The sequence below is a fragment of the Danio aesculapii genome, chromosome 13, assembly GCF_903798145.1.
Source record: "Danio aesculapii chromosome 13, fDanAes4.1, whole genome shotgun sequence".
NCBI lineage: Eukaryota > Metazoa > Chordata > Actinopteri > Cypriniformes > Danionidae > Danio > Danio aesculapii.
The window spans coordinates 36058219-36080011 of NC_079447.1; the positions used below are offsets into that span (position 1 = coordinate 36058219).

Sequence of the window (21793 nt, forward strand, 5' to 3'; positions counted from 1 at the left end):
TGAGAACAGCTGCAATTTCTGCATACTGTGATGAGTGAGGGCCGAGTTTGAATTGTTATGGTGGGCAGGGGTCATCATCGAGCCAGACCACGCCCGCTCCAGCTTTCAAGTTGCCCTGGTGATTGTATGAGCAGCCATCCACATATGCATTAGTCATTCCTTCACATACGTTCTCCTCAAAGTATCTGTGATTCATCAGTTGTGGGGGTACCGGATCTTTGGGCTCTGCTGAGGTGCACGGCGTGTCAGTCGAGCAATTCTGGCAGGTTGCTAGCCCATTTCCTAGGGACGATTTGTGGTTTTGAGCATATCTTGCCTCAACGTACCATCCTTGAAGTGCCATTAGCCAGGTAGCTATGCGTGCAATGGTGACCACGCCATCTCTGATTCGCTGGCTGTTGAGGAAGGTCACTGGCTGGTGGCATGTCTCTATGATCACCTTTTGCGCTCCAATGTAGTTGGAGAAGCGCTGGATGGCCCACACAGTGCACAGAAAAGACTTTTCACAATCTGAGTACTTGCATTCTGGTGGAAGCAGGGTTTTGCTGGCATAGGCGACCACTCGCTTGTCTTTGTCATGGAGCTGGTACAGCTCTGCGCTGAGGCAATGCTTGGCGAAACCTGCATCCAGGTAGAACTCCTTGCTTGGGTCTGGGTAGGCTCGGCATGGAGCAGAGCACAGGCTTTGTTTGAGTGCGCTCATAGCTTTGTCTTGGGCTTCTGCCCATGCAAAAGGTTCATCCTTTTTCAGGAGGGAGGTTAGTGGTCATGCAAGGTCAGCGTAGCCTTCGATGAACTGTCTTGAGTAATTGCACTCTCCCAGAAAGCTTCTTAGCTCAGACACGTTGGTGGGTGTTTTGATGCTTTGGATTGCCTGGGTACGGCTAGACTGCGGTTCAATGCCATTTCGTCCCACGAGCAGGCCAATGTAATTCACTTTGGTTTTACAACATTGTCCCTTGTTGAGGGCAATCTTTGCTCCTGCGATAGTCAGCTGGTTAAGGACGTGATCGATTTCCTTGAGGTGATCATCTACCTTTGAGCTTTTCAGGATCACATCATCGACATAGACAAGATTACCTCTGGCTCTGGCATCAGGGCATGCTTTGTTCAGGAAGATGTTGAATTCTGCTGGTGAATTAGCATAGCTGAAAGGGCACCGTGTAAAGGTGTATTGCTGATTGCCGTAGGTGAATGCCAGTTTGTGTTGGTCATCAGGGTGGACTGGAATTGTCCAGAACCCGAAGGCGACATCTAGTGTTAAGAGAATTGTCGAGCCTTTGATTTTGGGGATTTCCGTGACAGGGGCACCTGCTGGTTCAACTTGCGGTAGTCGATAGTAGGTCGCCATTTCCCATTGGGTTTTAGTTCTGGCCATATTGGAGCAGAGTACGTGCTGTTACAGGGCGGATGACCCCCTTGGTCAACATGGAGTCGATAATTTCTTGCTCTGGCTTGTATGAGGCAATTCAATTCAATTCAATTCAATTCACCTTTATTTGTATAGCGCTTATACAATGTAGATTGTGTCACAGCAGCTTCACATAAAAGGTCACAGTAAATAGGAACAGTGTAGTTCAGTTTGGAGTGTTTAAGTTCAGTTCAGTTTAGCTCAGTTCAGTGTGGTTTAATAATCACTACTGAGAGTCCAATGTTGAAGGGCAAATCCAATGATGCGCAGCTCTACAGATCCCGAACCATGCAAGCCAGTGGCGACAGCGGAGAGGGAAAAAAAACTTCACTAATGGCGGAAGTGAAGAAAAAAAAAAACCTTGAGAGAAACCAGGCTCAGTTGGGCATGATCATTTTAATTTCTCCGCTGGCCAAACGTCTTGTGCAGAGCTGCAGTCTCAGTGGCGGAGGCTGGAAGCTGGCCTCAGCGAAGACTCGTCTGTCTCTGGAGCGTCACAGGAATCAGTCTCATGTTCTCCACTCTTCCATGACCATCACAGTAGCTGCTCAGGATTCGGCCTGGTCCAGGATATGGAAACCTTGGGATCATCTCGTCGTTGGTCTTGGATCGAATCAGTGACTCTGCATAGTCTGAGGGCCTCGGGAAGAGTATCCCCAGGTGGAAATGGAGAATAAAGAAAATAATTAGCGTAGCTGATGTTCACAGTGTATATCAACAAGATGCAGAACCTGTGTGGAAGCCCCCTAAGTGGTGCACTAAGTGTATGCTTTACTGAACAGATAGGTCTTAAATCTAGTTTTGAATTGGGAGAGTGTGTCTAAGCCTCGGACGTTATCAGGAAGGCTATTCCAGAGTTTAGGACCTGTAAATGAGAAGGCTCGACCTCCTTTTTCTCGACTTTGCTATTCTAGGTACTACTAATCGCGATTTTATATTGTCTCACAAACGTGGGTGGCGCATTTGGGTGAGTTGGTATGCGCACGGTGTAGATGTTGGTTAGGCCACAGTCCAGGGAGTCTTTGGCGAAGGAGTCTTTGTACTTGTACAAAACTTCTTTGAGTCCTTGGCGATCTGCTTCTTTGTGGAGGGCGTCAGCCTCACTAAGGATCTGTTGGAGCTGTGCCTCGAACCCAGCATAGGGTTCTTCAATCGAGTCATTTGAGGGACTTTGGGTTTGGATGGCAATTGGCTTAGGTGCTTCTGTTTTAGGCTGTGTTGAGACTGCATAGACCGTGAGGTGGGTGTCGACCGTCAGTTCGGATCGGCATACACTTTCCCTTAGACACTGGCAGGATGGAAGTTATGGTGATGTTCCATGTGGTCGAGGTAAACATCTCTGTGTCATCATCTTCGTCAGACAGTGGGTGGGCTGGTATTGGGCCTATGACAGGTACCATCAGGTCGAAGTCATGAAATGCCTGGTTGATGAGCCACCCTAAGTGACTGGTTTTAGGGACTGTGACATCTCTGGCAGTGCAGTTGTTGAACAGTATGTACGTAGCATGTGATGATGCATCAATGAGAGGGGTGGCTTCCAGAGTCAGGCCCAGTTTCAGACAGGTCCTGGATGGCTGGAAGAATGCTAGCTTACTGTTGAGAGTGTGGCAGGTCGCATGTGAGGCGAATGCTGACACTCTTGCTGTATGCAGGGATTGTGACTTCTCTCTCATTGATCATGGCATATGCATCTGGTATGGTTTGACCAGATCGAAGGGTGTTCAAATTGACTGAAGTGGTCAGTTGATTCAACAGAGGGGCCCACACAACATGTTGATAATGTTCCCACACAGGCATTGAGCGAACTAGGATGTCTGCTCCAATGTAGATGTCATGAGGTAGGTTAGGGACAACGAGGAAGTGGTGACTCAGCAGTCTGTTGTTCCATCGGATGTCCACAGCACAGATCATCTTGGACGTGGCCATGGCTGTCGAATAAGGACCTGAGGGGGGAAGCGGCTGTGTTTTGAGGACATGTGGCAGAGTCTGGTGTCTCGTTTTAAGGCTTGGATAAGCTTTAGACTGACAGCTGAGTTCTCTGCCCACAGTGCTAGGGGCCGCATTGGACACCGAGGTATCTTGAATGTCTATTTCAGTCTTGATTAGAATGGGGCTGAAGTCTGAGTCAGGAGCTTGCAGTGAGCAGAGGAAAGGGTCTTAATCCTTACTGCTGGAGGTTGCACCAGTAGGTCAGTGACTTGGGGTCAGTGCCTGTAGCTGACACTGTGGCTCTTTGGAGCAAACTGGCTGGAAGGGCAATGGCTCCCGGACTTGAGTCCATATCTTCATATGCTTGAAATTAATTAGAGGTTCAAATCGGTTCAGCAAATCTTTTCCTATGAGGAGGGGGGTACGTGTTGAGTGGTGACACGTACACTGGGTGAACGAGGCTCATTGGTCCCACTGTCAGGTGTACTGGGGCAAGCTGTTTCAGCTGTAGGCCAGTGTGGGAGTAGGCTTGGAGGTTCAGTTCTCACATTTGAAATCTGAGAGTTCTTTTGGTTCTCTTGGCTCTTTCTTGGACTTCTTCGAGGAGTTCTGCTGACATTAGGGTGATATCAGCTCCTGTGTCCACAAGAGCTTCGACTTGGACTTGGCGTTCGATGATGATAGACAAATAGAATTTCCTTGCAACACCTCTTTCGATGAGGTCACCCAGTAGTTGAGGGACAGGAGTTTTGGCATGAGATCAGGTGGATTTCAGGGCTGGCTTGAGGTTCGTCGGAGGAGTGGCAGACGACCAGAATGGCACTTTCAGGAATTTTGGCAGTTCATCAGCAGGTGTCTGTGGGATGCTGCCGTGATCTGTTGCAGTACCTGTGGAGTTAGTGCTTAACTCTATAGCTGGGCGTTCAAACAGTTTCCTGTTTCACTTGAGGTAGTTGCAGGTATGGCTCTTTGAGAGTGAGGGGGTACAGTGCTATTCTCAGGGGCCTGTTGATGGGTCGCTGCTGCTTTGTTCGACGGCTAGTCAGGCTAAATCCAGTTTATCCAGTTTATCCTCCTTCCTGTCGTCCTCCTTGCGTTGGAAGAATTATTTCATCATCATTCTCATCATTTCTTGAGGGTTGAAACCAGATGGGGTAGTTTCTTCTTGTTGGGATTGAGATCGAGTTCGGTCAGTGGAGAATCGGGGTGAGTGCTTTCGTCGACTCCTTGGGCTAATTGATGCAGGGTTTTGTCATCGTCCCTTGGAGGCACCGTTGGATTGTGAGGAGCTTTTTCTCCTTTGATTGCCGAATGAAGTGGATTGAGTCCACGGTCTCTCCCAGTGACGTTCAAGAGAGCGTTGTCGTGCAGAGGGTCCATCATAGCGACTGTTCCTCTGTCTAGGTCTAGCGTCAGCATGAGAGTCCCGTTGTCTGCGGGGTGCCGATGCCTTCCCCTCTTTAGCAGACTGCTCGGTTTTGTCTGGACTTGGGCACCCTCTAGTGCCAGTTCTGGACTTTGGGTTTCAACGGCCAGAATAGTGGTGGTTTTGGAGCTCATTTCTGAAGCCATCTTCTGTTTACCATAGGCTTTATGTGCCAAATTTCGTAACTGTTGCACAGTCATTGTTCGTGGGCATGCAAGGACTCCCAGATGGTGGCTTACAGCAGGATGGAGGTTTCGCAGGAATAGAATCTTGAAGTTCAGATCTTCTTCCATTTCGGGGTTCATTCCGAGTTCCAAAATAGGTTCGTCTGAGCTGGCTGTAGTATGCTTGAGGAGGCTCGTTACAGCCTTGCTTCATCTCAAGTGCAGCCACCAGTCCTCTTTCCAATTCGGGGTCAGCAAATTCTTTGATGAGAGCTTCTTAGAGTAGGAGGTAGTCATTCTTTGAGCGAGCTGGCTGTCGGTCTAGGAAGCTGCGCACTTCAGGGCTGGATTGTCGCCCGAAGCAGGTAAAGTCTATCTTTGTCTGAGACATTGGTCTCATTTCCAGATGGAAATCAATGTCTTGCAGATAGGCGTGGATCTCCTGACCACCTGGCGCACTTGGGGTGAACTTGCCAATGGTTCCTGGCCAGCTTATCGAGGTCTTTGAGATCCATGTTGTGCGCTGGTCTGTGACTGATTAGCACAGGCTCTCGTCGCTTTGGGGTGAGGTCAGGCCCTGCAGAAGGAGCTGGTGAGCGTCTTCGGCTTGGTTCCTCATCTTTCTCACTATGTGTGAGTTCGAGTTCGGGTACAGGGGATCCTGTCCCTGCTTGGCAAGGTGAGGCTAGTGCATATCTTTCTTGGCGGGTCACGTCGCAGTTTGTAGGCATACTTAAGTTCATCTTTGACACTGCCAGACTCCTCTTTGGAGTAATCAGTTCCTGTGTTAGTGATTGGCTTCGTGTCCTCGCTTCATCTAGGTGAGTTTCAAGAGCTCTGTTTTTGGCTTTTTGGTCTCTTGCTTCAACCTTTGCTTCTTCCAGTAGCTGTTCTGCATCTTCAAGCTTGTTGGTAGCATCAGCGTAGTTTGCTTTGGCTTGCTCCAAATCTGGGTGGCAGCAGCTAGGTTCTCTCGCAGTTTATCTATCTCTTCCTTAAAACTCTTGATCCATCTTCGTGGACAGTTCAGTTTGCTGTCGAGCCTCCAGTTCTAGTTTCTCGATGCAAAGTTGTCTGTGTGTCAGCTTATGCTGGAGCTGGCTGGCATGTCTGTCACTTATCTTTGAGGGTGGCGATGAGAGTGTGACTCAGCGTTCCAGTTATCTTGGCTAGGTCTTTGTGACTGTAGCTGTGGCTTGGGTCTTGCGACATTAGGCTTGATAAGTTCTCATCCAGCTGATCCTGGGTCAGTTGCTGCAGGTTTTCACGCCTTAGGGAGAAAACTGTCTGTTACCACACTCAGGCCAAGTCCTTCCAGTGGCCAGCAGGGTCTTAGTACGGGCCATGTTTGTTGCAGTGGGGGAGACTTAGAACCAATCTGACACTGACCTTGAAATAAGACGAGAATACGAAGAGAAAACGAAAAAACAGCAGAACAAAAGGAACAACAATGTCAGTGTGTAACATTAAGTGTGAGAAGTGAAATGTTGTACCAATGTTCTAGTGTGAGTGTTCTAGGTGAATGTCGTTCTCTGGGCTGCGGTCCTCTGCTGGAATGTGCGTCTAACTGGTAAACTCTGTGGGGAGAATCAGTAAACACGTACAGTTGGCACAGCTAAGGAACAGAGAAATACAAAGTGATAAGAAGTGTAAAGAATAGGGTTAAGATCGGTGTTTGCACTTTTCTAGAAAGAGAGCAATGATTTAGCTTCCCTCAATCTAAAACAAAGATGCTCCTAAGCTAACTTTTGAATTTTAGGGGTCTCTAATCACCAGGACTGCGGCTGTTATTAAAATTTCCTATGAAACAGGAGAAACTGACACCACACCAAATGAATTGTCCCTGAATGAGTGTTAAAAATAGCGACGGACGATGCTTATCTTCTTGACGACTTGCTTTTAGCTCTGATGGGTAGGATTCCACAATGAGGAGGGAATGAGGGTGGAGAATCAGGCAAGTTCAACTTCAGCAATGCAGTGTTCAAGTTTCCCAAAATTTGTCAGATGTTCCTAAAATCTCTGATCTATGATTCTCACAGGTGCAAATACCCCAAATATGCAGCAGCAGTCAAGTCGAAAGAAGATAGTAGAGAAAGAGAAGCCAAAACGTTTTCTCTGTTGACGAACTAAGATTGACCAAGTGGTGGCGCTGTCAAATAGATAATTCCAAATTGTTGTTTATTGTGTTATCATGTTAGCTAGTTAGCCAAAGTAATGACAAGCTTGTAAGTTAATTTGGGTTTAGCTAACCGAAGGATACTGCCCTTATAAACTCAATGGGTGCAACAGACTATTCTGTCCAATTGCATCAACCTGGAACCCAGAAAGGAAAGGAAACGGTGTCCTTGAGCTGGCTCTTGGGAAACCATAGGAACTCAAAGCTGTAGTTATTTAAATCAATTGGGTAAATTTGACTAAAGCCAAAAGAGATATTCACTACGGGTTCCAATATATACCTGGAATAAATAAAATAATAGATTTAAAGACAACTTAAAATTTAAAATTCAAAATTTTGAATTAAGTAAAAAAAAAATTAAATTCCAAATTAGTAAAAGGAACAAGAGTGGTCACCCCTATGCGTTATTATTTATCAAAGTGTTTATAATTAACATTTATCAGTAATTGTTATTGAAAGAGAAGCCCTCCATCATGTAGCTGCTACTGAATTAAAAATTTCCAGACAGCAATGTTGAGTGACAATAATACTCAATAGAGTATGATAAAGTATAAGGAGAACAATTATGATTAAAATCAATCAATAAAAAAATACAAAGTAAATTTGACATCTAAATTAAACTCACATAAATGGGTTTCCAGAACTTCATTAAACTGGATTAAATTATTTGGAATAATGACAAACTGTTATTGAGCTCTGAGACTAATGGACTATTCATGAACAGAGATGAAAAGAGGTAAAAAGGAATAATAATAATAACATTAATAATGATGGGTAAATAATGGTAAGAATTGTCGTTCTTACAGGTTGAGTAGTTTTTGATAAAAGCATTTATGTCATGTGAAGCATTCAAGTGAAATGAAATATCCAGCTAAGGCTTAAATCTGAAAGTGTACAGTGTTTAAAACTATTGATTCATCTATAAAAGAGGACTCATAGTGCTTCAAACGAGTCGTCTTGATAACGAGTCATTAGGTGTTTCGTGATGACGCGGCTACGAAGCACAAGTAGTTGCGCGCAAACCCGGACATTTGAAACCTGCGGCCCCGCCCACTAACACAGAAAAAAAGCCCCACACCACACACACACACGAGACCACACACAGACACCGTCGAATGAAGTCACGCTGTGCAGATGGATCTATTGACAGTCACCCAAAGATGAAAGCTCAGCAATATAGTCTAGCCTTGAGCAGTTCGAGTGCTTCTGGAAATTACATGCTTAAAAAGGACTTCATCGGTTTTATAAAAGGAAGTATCAGTAAACTGTCAGAACATGGATCAGTGCATCATGTCAGTTTCTTCCCCCATTTCACAAGTGTAAGTACGTGCGATTAAAACTGTTGCTTCGTTTACTCTAGCTTGCAATTATGCATTTAGTTGTGTTTTGTTACTTGTAACTGTGTGTACTGTATCAGGTTACTCTTTTTTTCTCATATCGCGTGTAAAACCACGTTGAAAACGCGACGCATGCCGCTTTGTTTACGGATCGTCAGCTATTCCTACACACACCAACGGTCAAGTTTCAAAATATTTCAGCTCAGGTTTGAGGGAGCTGTCTAAATTGCACCCAGCAAGCTGAACTGGCGCTCTAGTCTAGGCGAGCGTGAGTGTGTGGGTGGGTGTGTGTGTTGTGCAGGGCCGTTCAGCAAGCTGAACTGCCGCTCTAGGTTAAGGATGATCACGCCGCCCTCAACCCGAAAGTGAAACGAAAGTGACCCGTTAGCAACGTGAGGACCGGGGGGTGTCGCAGATATAACCGAGGCGCGGGTGGTGAGGGAGGTGTCGCGGACGTCTCCCTCTCTATTGGTGTTGTGTCTTCTAAGGAGGAGGAGGAGGTGTGTGTGTGTGTGTCTGTGTGGAAAGAGCAGGTGATGGGCTTCTCGCCAGTTCTTGGAGTTTTTGCTCAATAAAATAGTTTGTCGTCTGTTTTTTTAAGTCCATCGTCTGTATTTACATTCACCCACTGGCAGCCAAAATCCACACCTTTAACTATGAAGCATGTATGCACTGTGAATACTTTTATATTGTTGATTAGCTGCTGGGCATTTCACTCTGTTTCGCCTGAAGGCTGTCAGTTTCGACCAATCACAACAGGCTGTCATCGGTCCAATCAGCGCAGATTAGCTTCGCGCTGAGGACGGGTTTGGGTACAAATGAATTGCTGAACGAATCATATGGGTCACTGGGATAATTAGGTAAAAATAAATGCAGATTATAAGACCATGAAAGTGTTTTTTGACCTTGCATGCATATTAAACTGTTGTTGGAGACCCTTAAAACCTAAATATGACCCTATTTCATGTATAATATGGGCTCTTTAAAATATTGCTTCTTACATATAAAGCTTTAAATAATCTAGCTCCTGTTTATCTAACCAATCTTCTGTCTCGCTACAATCCAACTCGCTCTTTAAGATCTCAAAACTTAGAGCTTCTGGTAGTACCTAGAATAGCAAAGTTGAGTAAAGGAGGTCGAGCCTTCTCATTTATAGCTCCTAAACTCTGGAATAGCCTTCCTGATAACGTCCGAGGCTCAGACACACTCTCCCAATTCAAAACTAGATTAAAGACCTATCTGTTTAGTAAAGCATACACTCAGTGCACCACTTAGCGGGCTTCCACACAGGTTCTGTATCTTGTTTATATACATTATGAACAGCAGCTACGCTAATTATTTTCTTTATTCTCCATTTCCACCTAGGGATACTCTTACCGAGGCCCTCAGAGCCTGGTTTCTCTCAAGGTTTTTTTCTTCACTTTCGCCATTTAGTGAAGTTTTTTTTCCCTCTCCTCTGTCGCCACTAGCTTGCATGGTTCGGGATCTATAGAGCTGCGCATCGTTGGATTTGCTCTTCAGTATTTGGACTCTCAGTAGTGATTATTAAACCACACTGAACTGAGCTAAACTGAACTGAACTTAAACACTACAAACTGAATTACACTGTTCCTATTTACTATGACCCTTTATGTGAAGCTGCTTGGACACAATCTACATTGTATAAGCGCTATACAAATAAAGGTGAATTGAATTGAATTGAATTGAACTTACTGAATGATATTAAAGTTATGTTTAAACCATTTCTGCATTTTGAAATTTCGGCAACAACTGGAGGTTTGTAGTCCACAGCATGTTACTGCAATGTTTACAGTGCTGGTTCTATACTTCCGGGTTTCTTCCCACCGCAGCCTTGCTTTGGTTCTTTAAAATGGCGGCAGCGTGAAATAAGCGTATGCCACAGCCTACCTGATTATTGTTGCTGACCATGTCCCTATATGACTTCCAGCAAGATAACGTACAGCGCAAACCATCTCAGACTGGTTTCTTTAACATGACAATGAGTTCACTGTTACTCAAATGGCCTCCACAGTCACCAGAGCTCAATCTAATAGAGCACCTTTGGGATGTGGTGGAACAGGAGATTCACATCATTGATGTGCAGCCGATAAATCTGCAGCAACTGCGTAATGCTTTCATATCAATGTGGACCAAAATCTCTGAGGAATATTTCCAGTACCTTGTTGAATCTATGCCATAAAGTATTAAGACAGTTCTGAAGGCTAAAGAGGGTCCCCGGTGTTCCTAATAAAGGTGTACCTAATAAAGTGGCCTGTGAGTGTAAATAGATAAGAATAAGAATATAGCACTGTTATTTCCTAGGATTTCTAGGTTATTCCATTGCATTTTTATTTTAGAGACAGAAAAAATATAATATGCTTAACAGTAATAAGCTATTGAAAATTATTACGAAGTTGATCCTTAAATATCTCATTTACATGAGGAGAGGAAAGCAATTTCACATTCAGTTTTAATTAATTTACATAGAAGCCAAATCCCAGTGAAGCTATAAATGGCTTAAATCTTACAGTCAGATTTAGTGAATATAAATTCTATTTGGGTGCCTGTCAGTTCATGCTGAACTTGAACAAACCTCGACTGATGTGCATGTGTGTGCATGTGGGTGTTTGTGTATGTGTTTAAAGAACATCTGAGTAGTTCACTCCAGTATTTCTGATTGCTATATGAGAGCCTTTATTTCCAAAAAAAAAGTGTATTGATAAATTTTATTATAATTGCATTGCATTTTCAACATGTTTCATAAACTGGAGCTTATCTGCTGCTCGCATGTGTTGTGTGAATATCTTAACCTGTTAATATGGGTACTGAAATAAACACAGGATGTGTGAAACTGATGATGTGAGTACAGGTTGACTCTCTTGCTAATTGTTACTTTAAAAAAAACTAGAAAGAAAGTGTTTAAATATATTGAACATTTAAAGAGAGAGGGGTATCATGAAATTACTGCATTCAAAGTTATTTCCAATGTTAAAGAGTTGTATAGTATCTCATGGTAATTATAGTCCTAGTAAAGGGAAGGGAAGTTGACCATGTTCAGCTATAGTTGGTCAAAGAGCCTTTAAGGCAAGTAATTTCACTCGGCGGCCATCTTTGAAACGCCTCTCGGGCAGTATGCTCGGGCATTATGTCTGAATGAGGAAATATCAAATTCTCCAAAAACTTTTTGCCATGCTTACGATTACATTTAATATTTGGAATTGCCAATAAAATTAGAACAGCTGTCTCATAAGTTTCATTTCTAAACGTTTGAATCAAACAAAATCATTTTTTTTTCTTTCAGGTTGCTCAAGCTAATGTGCACATTTGAAAGGAACGAGATCATGACACCAACCTCATTTATGGCTATTCTGCATATTATCATCCTCTGGATAATGATTGTCTGATCACGCTGCTCTTCTGAAGTAATTCACAAGTTGGTCTTGATGGCAAATCTCTTTTAGAAATAACAGCGACTCTTTGTTTAGAAGTTTGTATGCGTTTGAGTCGTTGCCGTTATGTGACACGTTTGAAAGAATGAACTGTACCTCGTGTTTATTTAAATTACAAAACCAAAAAAACTTTTGTTTTCAAGTGTACCTGGTTCATTTTAAAAGTACAGATTTCAAGCTTTATGTGGATATATGTCCTATGTCTGTAAAGCAAGTATTCACTGAGATTCCAGTGTGTTTAACCACAAAAACTGTCTTAGTCAGAATCAGAAAGAGCTTTATTGCCAGGTATGTTCACACATACGAAGAATTTGTTTTCGTGACAGAGCTTCTACAGTGCAACAGCATTACAGAGACAGGACAAAAAATAGATAATAAATATATTTAAAAAAAAATACAAGTAAGTAGTGAATGCAAATATACAAATTGACAAGTGTATGTACAGCTATATTACTATATACAATGTTATATGAGCAGCTGTTATATGCAAATTTGCATGTAAAGTGTGTTGTTAAACAAGTGTATATGTGTATAAAAAGTTTATAGCAAGTAGTGATGTTGGTTCCACAATTATTATCATCAAGTGTTCATGAGATGGATTGCCTGAGAGAAGAAACTGTTTCTGTGTCGGGCTGTTCTGGTGCGCAGTGCTCTGTAGCATCGACCAGAAGGTAAAATTTCAAAGAGGCAGTGTGCTGGGTGTGAGGGGTCCAGAGTGATTTTGGCAGCCCTTCTGCTTGCTCTGGATAAGTACAGTTCTTTGGGAGTAGGAAGGGTTGTACCAGTGATTCGCTCAGCAGTCCGAACTATTCGATGTAGTCTTTGGAGATCGTATTTAGTAGCTGAGCTAAACCAGACAGTTATTGATGTGCAGATGACTGATTCAATGATGGAGGTGTAGAACTGTTTCAGCAGCTCCTTTGGGAGGTTAAACTTTCTCAGCTGACGAAGAGTGCATGTCAAAGCTTCTCCCTGGAGAAACATCAGTCTATAGCAATCGGTGATTGGCTCCTCCTGTACTAGTTGCAGTACTTCGTTCACCATATTGACAGTTACACTTTTCCGCATTCAAAACTACATGAGTGACATGTCTTGTGTATTTTATAGTCTTTGAGTTAGTTTAAGCATAGCACACATGAGTTTTTAATACCTCAGCTGACCCCTCTGCCTGAGTTTTCTAATGTAAACATTGCTTAGATTGCATCACTATTATTTTCCATGGTGATGATGGGTCTGGTTTATGACATGGCACAATGCAGCCCTTATGTACTGCAGGGGAGAGATTAGAGCTATAGGATATAACACACTTGACAGAATGTGTGTAAAATGATTATTACTGCCATCTCCATAGACAACAATGTGTATTTTACAAAGCACAAATATCTAAAGCCTATGCAACATTATTTCATTGAAAAAAACTGATAAATTTTGATCTTACAAAAGCATTGCACTTGTGTTTCTCTGGCTCTTTGTGCATTATTGGATTTCCTGCTAATTTTTGATGGTTTAAAAACAACCAATAATGCAGGCCTATACTGATGACTGTATTTACAGTTTATCCGGAAAGTATTCATAGCGCTTCACTTTTTCCATATTTTTTGTTAAATTCATTTATTTATGTCAAAATTCTACACACAATACCCCATAATGACAATGTAAAAAAACTGTTTTTGAAATTGTTGCAAATTTATTAAAAATAAAAAAACCTGAAAAATAACATGTAAGTAAGTAAGTAAAGGTTTATTTATATAGCACCTTTCCAAGACCTGAGTCACAAAGTGCTTTACAATAAGAGAAAACCAGTAAAAGAACACATGACAATAAAGAAGGCATGTTAAACATATAAAACTAATTAAAAATCCAAGAGTCCTGGTGGCTTCAAACATCTTCCACTTACAAATGATGGAGGCCATTGTGCTCATTTGGGTCTTTCAGAGCAGCAGAAATTCTTCTGTAAACTTCCCCAGCCTTGTGCCTTGACATCCTGTCTTGGAGGTCTACAGACAATTCCTTTGCTTTAATGCTTGGTTTGTGCTTTGACATGCACTGTCAACCCTAACAGCGCTGCGTATTAACACATGCTGGATAAGTTGGTGGTTCATTCTGCGGTGGCGACCCTTGATTAATAAAGAGACTAAGCCGAAACATAAAATGAAATGAATGAATTATCTCACTCGCGCCGGCCGCCCTCCTACACACTGACAGCTCTCGGCTCCGCCTCACTCGCATTCAACACTGTTAACAATTCCCTGTAGAATCTTCATTAACTTACTGGCAGGAGTTCACCAGTAAGTTACTGTAAATACTGCATCATTTATCTTGCTGTATATGTATTTGCAGTTTTGTATATCTTCACTGTAAAATATACAGAAATGTTCACAATATTTCTTTAAAATACGGTAACATACTGCATAAATGTCCTACAGTAAAATACAGTTCATGTTTACGGTAAAATACTGTGAACTTAACAAATCCTAACAGTGTACATTACAGTTTTTTTTTTTTTTTTTACAAATACCACTATAAATAAGCCTTAAAATGCACAACATCTATGTCATGATGAAGAAAGAAAAGAGGTGTTTTGCCAAAATGGACAGGAAACAGGAAAGTTACCCCTCGTCTTTGACAATCAGGTCTTTGATGTCTGACAGTATTGATGAATATAAAATTTCTCTATGTCTGTCATCGTCTTTACTTGGAAAAACATTTGCTGAAAACTAATGCGATGCGGTGTTGTATGCAAATTAATTTGGTCTCTGTGATGTGGTGTTGTCTGCAAATTAATTTGGTAGCATATACCAACACACACGCAAACAAACACTCATTTAGTCACTGTCACATACACCCATAGAGGGTGAAACCTCTGGAATAGGGCTACATCTAAATTCACACTCCTCTTCTGACAATATTCAAATCATCTAACACCTCTATTCTGCTCGGATAAGATATTTTAGACACACACACACACACACACACACACACACACACACACACACACACACACACACACACACACATGCACACACACACACACACACACACACACACACACACACACACACACACACAAAATCATCCTCTGCTCTCTGTGGAGAATGACTACTTCACAAATAAGCCAACACTGAGGGGAAATGCACGTCAAACGGTTCACAGAAGCGAGGATTTTAAAAGACACTGTGAAAAAACCTTGAGAGCTGAATTTCTAAACAACTGTATCACTTTTGTGTCATAGTTTAGCATTAAAATATCACATATGATCAGATGCTATTCGACATGAGCAGGATTTTATTTAAATGTGTTTAAATGGTGCACTTAAATATTTTGGAGTATTTTGTAGTTTATATTTTCCTGGCCTCAAAATATTAAGAATTTCATATTTAATTACTGGCGGTTCATTCCGCTGTGGCGACCCCTGATTAGTAAAAGGGACTAAGCCAAAAAGAAAGTGAATGAATGAATAATTAAATACTTTCACAAAAAGCATTTTTGGTCTAAAAACTTAAAATCTTTAAAAATCTTTTATCACCTGGCTTAACAGGACAACCAAATATATATTTTTTGTCTAGATGTGAATAATTCATGTGACACATCTGTTGGATCGCTCTCAATGTGAACTGGAAACAGCCAGAAATAAAGCCACTTTGGTGCTCAGGGCTGACTGCCACAAGGCAAAGTAGAATACAATTTACTATTAAACCTTTCTAACTGAATAGTTACAGGAGAGAAGAATAGACAACTTAGCAAACCAGCTTTTTCTTTCTAGTTGAAGATTGAGATTAGTTTGCTGATCAGCCACTTTAGCTACTTATCTATTTTTCATTCAGTTTTTGAAATACCTTTAAGGAGCTAAATATTTGCTTTTGTTTTGCTGTCAATCTCAAGACTTTTTAGTTGGGCTGGTAAATATACTATGGCACAGGTGCTCTGATGCTTGCTCACAAGCTCTGCACTCTCATCAACTTTTTTCTACAAATCTACATCCGACCAGAAGCCTTGGATCAGAAAGTGAGTGTCGACCTGTGGCACCATCACAAATAGGCTCTATATACCTTTCCAGAACCTTTTGGTTTACTGTTCCTTGTTGGTGGAATGATTTCCCCAGGACCCTACAAACTGCTAAATTCTTGGCAACAACGTTCAAAAGGCATCTAAAACACCTCATTTACATGAGCAAAAACAAACAAAGTTTTTTTTATGAGTCCCTACCTACTCCAGCAATATTAGCGTCTGATGCAAGTACCGTCTCTTTACGATGAGTTGCTTAAACCCTTATTCACTGCAAATTGCTTTAGATCAGGGAAGCCAAAAATCAGTCCTGGAGGGCCGGGGTCCTGCAGATTTTTGCTTTAACCACAACTAAACACACCTGAACCAATTAATCAAGCTCTATCTAGGTATAGGCTGTTTCTCAATTCCAAGAACGCAGAGAACGGACTTGCGTTCTTGTGAAGACCGGTCTTGCCAGGTGTAGTGCCTGGACCATCTAATATGTCCGGTACTCTAAGAATTAGCTCATAAATTCGAATTAATTCAAATTAATTCTCAGGGAGATTTGAATCAGAAGATTTAAATGACTGACTCACAGTCAGAAACAGGTTAACACGTACACTTACGTCATCTATTGGTCCACCCTAATAGAAGTAAGCAGCGTGATTTTAGCTCTAGTAAATCTATGTTATATTTTACGTGGCCAATAATAATATAAAACAGGATTTCAGTATTTATACAAGCGAGGTAGCAAGACCATATAGCTGAGGCAGTAACTTAGAAACACATACAACTCTGACAAGAATCTTAAAATGAAACACAAGTTTATTAAGCTAAACACACAGTACACTACTCTAAAAGACAAACATACAGATACACACACACACACAGTTCTGGAATGGGTGAATGACTGAGGTTGAACAACAAAGAGTCCCAAACATCTCGCACTTGCTAAGTTCTTAGCATTGCAATCTGAGAAAACCACCAAGCAGAGAATCTGACTAAGGATTACTGCTTAAATTTAACACCAGCTTCAGCAAAGAGTGAAAGTTGTTTGTGTTACTTGCGTTTTGATGACCAGTCACACTCGTCAGCTGGTTGAGGGAAACCCCGGCGAAGCCGATTGGTTGCAGCGCGTTGATGTGGCGGGGATGTCCTTTGTTGGAGAGGGTTTTCCTTTGTCTTCTGGAGCGTGGGACTCCATGTCCCGGTGACGGAGATTTGACGTCAGCACGCGGGAAGTTTGTTGAATGGGAATTCCTCCAGTGACTGCTCCGGCAGAATTACGAGACTTAGGAAGTAAGAGTTCAGAGAAGTTGAATGACTGACCCTACTGCTGGATGGGGCTGCGTCCAAGTGTTCACGGGAAATCGGTTATACGAGCAGAACAGGGTCAGACTGAGTTCATGCGAGTCGCGAACGTACACAGAAGCAGCTGAGCTCCTGTGAACGGGTTCTCGTTGCCGTAGTGATGTAACGGCGGACAGACGCAGGCTTTACATGGGTAGTTCTTCCAAGAGCAAGGCATGGCATGGCAGGCATGTTGTAAAGACGGGAAGCGTGCAACGCAAAGTTTGTGCATAGAAACCCTCTTTTGAAGCCAAACGAAAGCCGTTAAGCTTTCACCCTCGTTAAAGTTTTATAGTGGCTAGAGTTGAGACCAGCCCACTCTGTGACTGTCCAATGGCACAGCTACTTCGAGAGTCTACCTCCCTCTTTTCCTTGTTGTCCCTGAGAGGGAGGGGGAGACCCATGGCATAAAACTTCACTTTACTGTTATCAAAACTCAATAAAGCTCTGTAATTAACTACTATTTGCCGATACAGCTTTATCATTTAAACCAAGGTTCTCTTAAGCCTTATAGCTTTAGTTTGGACATCAAACATCAACAGCCTTTATCAAATACAGTTAATTACATGCGTTACACATGCTACGCACGTTTCATTACATGCACCCCATAGTGAATATACTTGCTTACATCGTAGTAAACATACACAAATATAGCAATAAAACATTAGAGCAAACACACTTTAAACGTGAAATGTCCAAAAATCGTGCTGGCTTTTTGTACCGAACAATACGAGTGTTATCTCCTTTTTTACAGCAAGAGGGGAGGGGGAGGATCACGCACCCGAAGAGACCACACATGTGTCCTTTCTTCTTTTGGGTGCAATTTAATTAGCATAGTCATGTGAGGGGCCAAATGGCCTGGGATTTTCCCGATAGGCCATGTACTTATTAACCCATGGTTACAACCCGTCCTTTGTTTTATAAAGGTGGAAAGAGAGTGTGTATTGGAATTAAGCTCTGGCAATACTTATTAAGAAGGAGAACGAAGGGGGCGCAATGAGGCTTTCATGACTGCTGGTTTTAAATCCGCTTAGAATATGGTTCCTACAGTTCCTACAGTCCCTCATTTGGATGGTGATGTCGCTGAAGCGACCATCGGCAGACACTGGAAGAAGAGGCAGTCAAAGGAAAGAACAGCCCACACAAGGCACAAACAACATTTCCATCACAGACTGAATTCTGGTGAAGGTATTAGACAAATTGGCATAATCGGGTTAGAAACACTTGATAGTTGAGGGGAACCTTAATAAGGTTGCGACAATCAATTTATTTGGCCAATCGTAAACGGTGAGGATGGCAGGCGATGCCGAAGCCAGCTCGATTAAGGTTAACGAATTCTCAGGTTCTCTGTCCTCTTCGCGTCGGAAAAGCGTCGATTGCCGGGTATGCATTTGTTACATGCATCTTGGATGGTGGCCACTCTCTTGTGGAGGAGATAGGCGAGCGCCAAAGTGACAACGTAGCCAACAATTGTAGAACGCACAGAGCCGTATTGGCAGCCGACCAAGACCGAATGATTGGAGAGCCAGGGAAGGCGTGCAATGGCCTCCAATGCGTCGTCGACTGGGTCAAATCGATTAATTGTGTTCCTACCTCCTTGGTCCTTTGTTCCAATTCAGGATCAAGGGTAAAGGAATGTTGCTTGAAAAAGGGTGAGATTTCCAGTTCGGTTTGATACTCGTCCTCAGGAAGATGGTACAAGGGCCAAATCGTCAATATGAAGGATCGAGCCCTTAGAGACAGTGATCCACAAAGTTTGATCGGGAAGGTAAAAAACGACTGACGGTGCATAGTCCTTGCCAAAATCCAACGTTTACGGCATCTTTGAGACGATAAATGTTGGCGGTGTCAATTATTGGTAGACTAAGTAAAAAGGCTAGGTCACCTGCTTCTGGATCCACGTATAGGGATAGCACTGCCCAGAGAGAAAGCAAGGTGAGCTTGGATCGGGCTAGTGGGGGCCCGTAGTGGCAGAGGTCAGGACGTTTTGAACTAGACTTAGGGGTATCTGGTAATGTGGAATTCTACCCATAGCCAGATTATCGACTGAGGAGCTAGCTCACTTCTCGTAGCATGTCAGCCATGAGAGTGGTTAACAGCTGCGTTTTGAGCTAAATCGCTTTGAAATAACCGAGAATAGCTTGTTATTAGATTTGATTGTTTGGTTTAAGAGAGTGCTATGCGTGTTAAGGACTGTAATAGTTCCGTTTAGTGATTTTCCAAAGGTTTGTAAGGCACGGCTCTGGACTGCGAGCTGTTGGCGAATTTCAGGCATTTCAGCCTGAATTTCACCCACATGCCGCCTTACTGTGGCCAAATTTACGGCATTAGCGTTACTCATGCCAATGTTTGAACAGAGTTCCTACAGCTGCGGCAGCCCCCAGCAAGGCGCCCAAAAATCGTTTGGGGACGCTGGTGGTACCTGCTAAGTTCAGCTTGGGTTAGCGTCATTTTCTGCAATTGGTGCAGCATGTGTGTAACATCTGCTTGGGCATGAGCAAGAATTTCCTGGGTCCAACGACTACCGGCCCAGGTGGTTTGGGAGGCTGTGGGGAGTGTAGTGAGCTCTGACAACTTCGCGGGGATTAAGTCGGACGTACACCTTTGGGTGTGCGTTTTACAGTTTATCAGTAACCCCGGTTGTTCGTGGAGTACTATCCCCGATGCTGGTCCCGGCAACGCGACTTCTGGCTGGTGTGACCCCGATTACCAAAAGATCAGAACGGCGAAGCCAATCATCTTCCTGGCAATAGAATCAAAGGAACATATTAGATTTGGAAATCATGTCGCCCTGAGTGGCAAACAAAAAATTTCAAGAACAATTACAACAATTTGGTGACTGGAGTCAATCCTAAATTTAGGCCTTATGCTTAGCCGTATGATTCTATGTGAGTCCACCAGGATGGGACTAGAAGAGCAAATTAAACAAGGAAAAAAGAGAAGAAAATAAAGAGACGAGAGACCATAAAGGGAACTCAGGTAGGTTAAAAAAATAAAAATCAGTGTCACAAATCTGGAGTGGCTCCTCTCGACTAGGGGTTTTCTAGCAGGACTGTGGAGGAAAGAGCATTAATGTTGTGTTTAGCACAGTTAACTAGGTGTTCCCTAGATTGTCTGGGGTTATGTTAGTGTAGTGGTAGAGGGTAGGACAGTTGGTCAGTGTCAGTGGCTTGGTCCCTCCCCCATTTCTGTTGGCTGGGCCCCAGTGCCTCTGATCTGGTTTCCATGAACCCATCGAAGAACAGGGTCACTGCGCCCTGACCTGATTTTGATTCGGTAGGCCACATGTGAGAATTTGTCAACGATCTCATGAGGTCCAGTCCAGTGAGGCAGGAACTTCTGGACAGATGGTGAGGAGTGTTCTGTCGTGGTAGGGCGAAGCTGTAGTACCACACCTTGTCTCTGACATTGAATTCCTGGTATGAGGCCTTTTTGTTGTAGTAGGGCCCTGCGTCCTTTTGCACACCTTTGAAGTTGTTGCTATGCAAAGGCGAAAGTTGACCTTAGGTGCTGATGCAGCTCTTCAAGGTACTGGTGAGTGGTATAGGCGGTGACGAGATTCATGTCACCTGGTTGGTACAGCAGATGTAACGGGAGTGTCATCTGCCGTCCTGTCATCATCTCAAATGGGGGTATCCCAGTAGAGCGATGAGGGGTGGCCCTTATTGCCATCAGTACAAGAGGGAGCTTGATGTCCCAGTCCTTTTGATTGGCAGACACATACCTTTTCAACATGCTGACCACTGTCCTGTTGGTTCGTTCCACTTGACCAGAGGAGATTGGGTGGTGGCTTATATGAAGCTTGGCTTGGATTCCCAGAAGTTTCCACACTTCCTGCATGACTTCGGCTGTAAAGTGGGTTCCTCGGTCAGAGTTGATTCCAAAAGGGCAGGCCGAATCTTGAGAAGATGTGGTTCATTACAGACATGCTGTAGTTTCTGCTGTTTCGTTGGGAGCTGGGAGACATTTGACCCATTTTGTGAATTCACAGACAACTGTCAGGAAGTATTTGTTGCCACCGCGCCAAACGTGCAGAGGGTCCTACCCAATCGATTTGGAGGTCTGACCATGGGAAGGTCATTCCTTTCCTTTGCAGCGGTGCTCGGTAGTTTGGGTTTGCTGGTCGGAATTGGCAACACACTAGGCATCCTTTTACATACTCCACTACATCCGGTTGCATGCCAGGCAATATGCTACCTGTTAGAGCATTTCGTAGGTGGCTTTGGCGCCATGATGTCCAGCGCATGGTGCATTGTGGGCGTAAATCAGCATCATCCCCCTCTGGCCACGAGGTATGATGAGTCGTGGTTGAGTGAGTACCTCGGGGACATATGTGAGTATGCCTTCTGCGAGATGCAGCAGGTGCTTGATAGAATTGAGAGGGCGAAGTTCCGAGGACTTGGCCAGGTCAGAGGCTGAGAGTGGATTAGCCGTAGGGTCGGAGATGTGAGCGACCATAGTTTGCAGAACTTGATCCGAAGCTTGAAGGGTGACAAGATCAGTGGCAGCAAACTGTGGTGAGAGAGCCAGTTGGGAGGAGGCGGGGTTTTGCACAGTCGTGGTG

At 43.3% G+C, this 21793-nt stretch overlaps 1 pseudogene; it reads right to left on the reverse strand.

The window, feature by feature from the left end:
* Nucleotides 1–4382: 4382 nt before the first annotated feature.
* On the reverse strand, nucleotides 4383–21069 carry LOC130240068 (uncharacterized; annotated as a pseudogene).
* Between the last annotated feature and the right edge of the window lie 724 nt (nucleotides 21070–21793).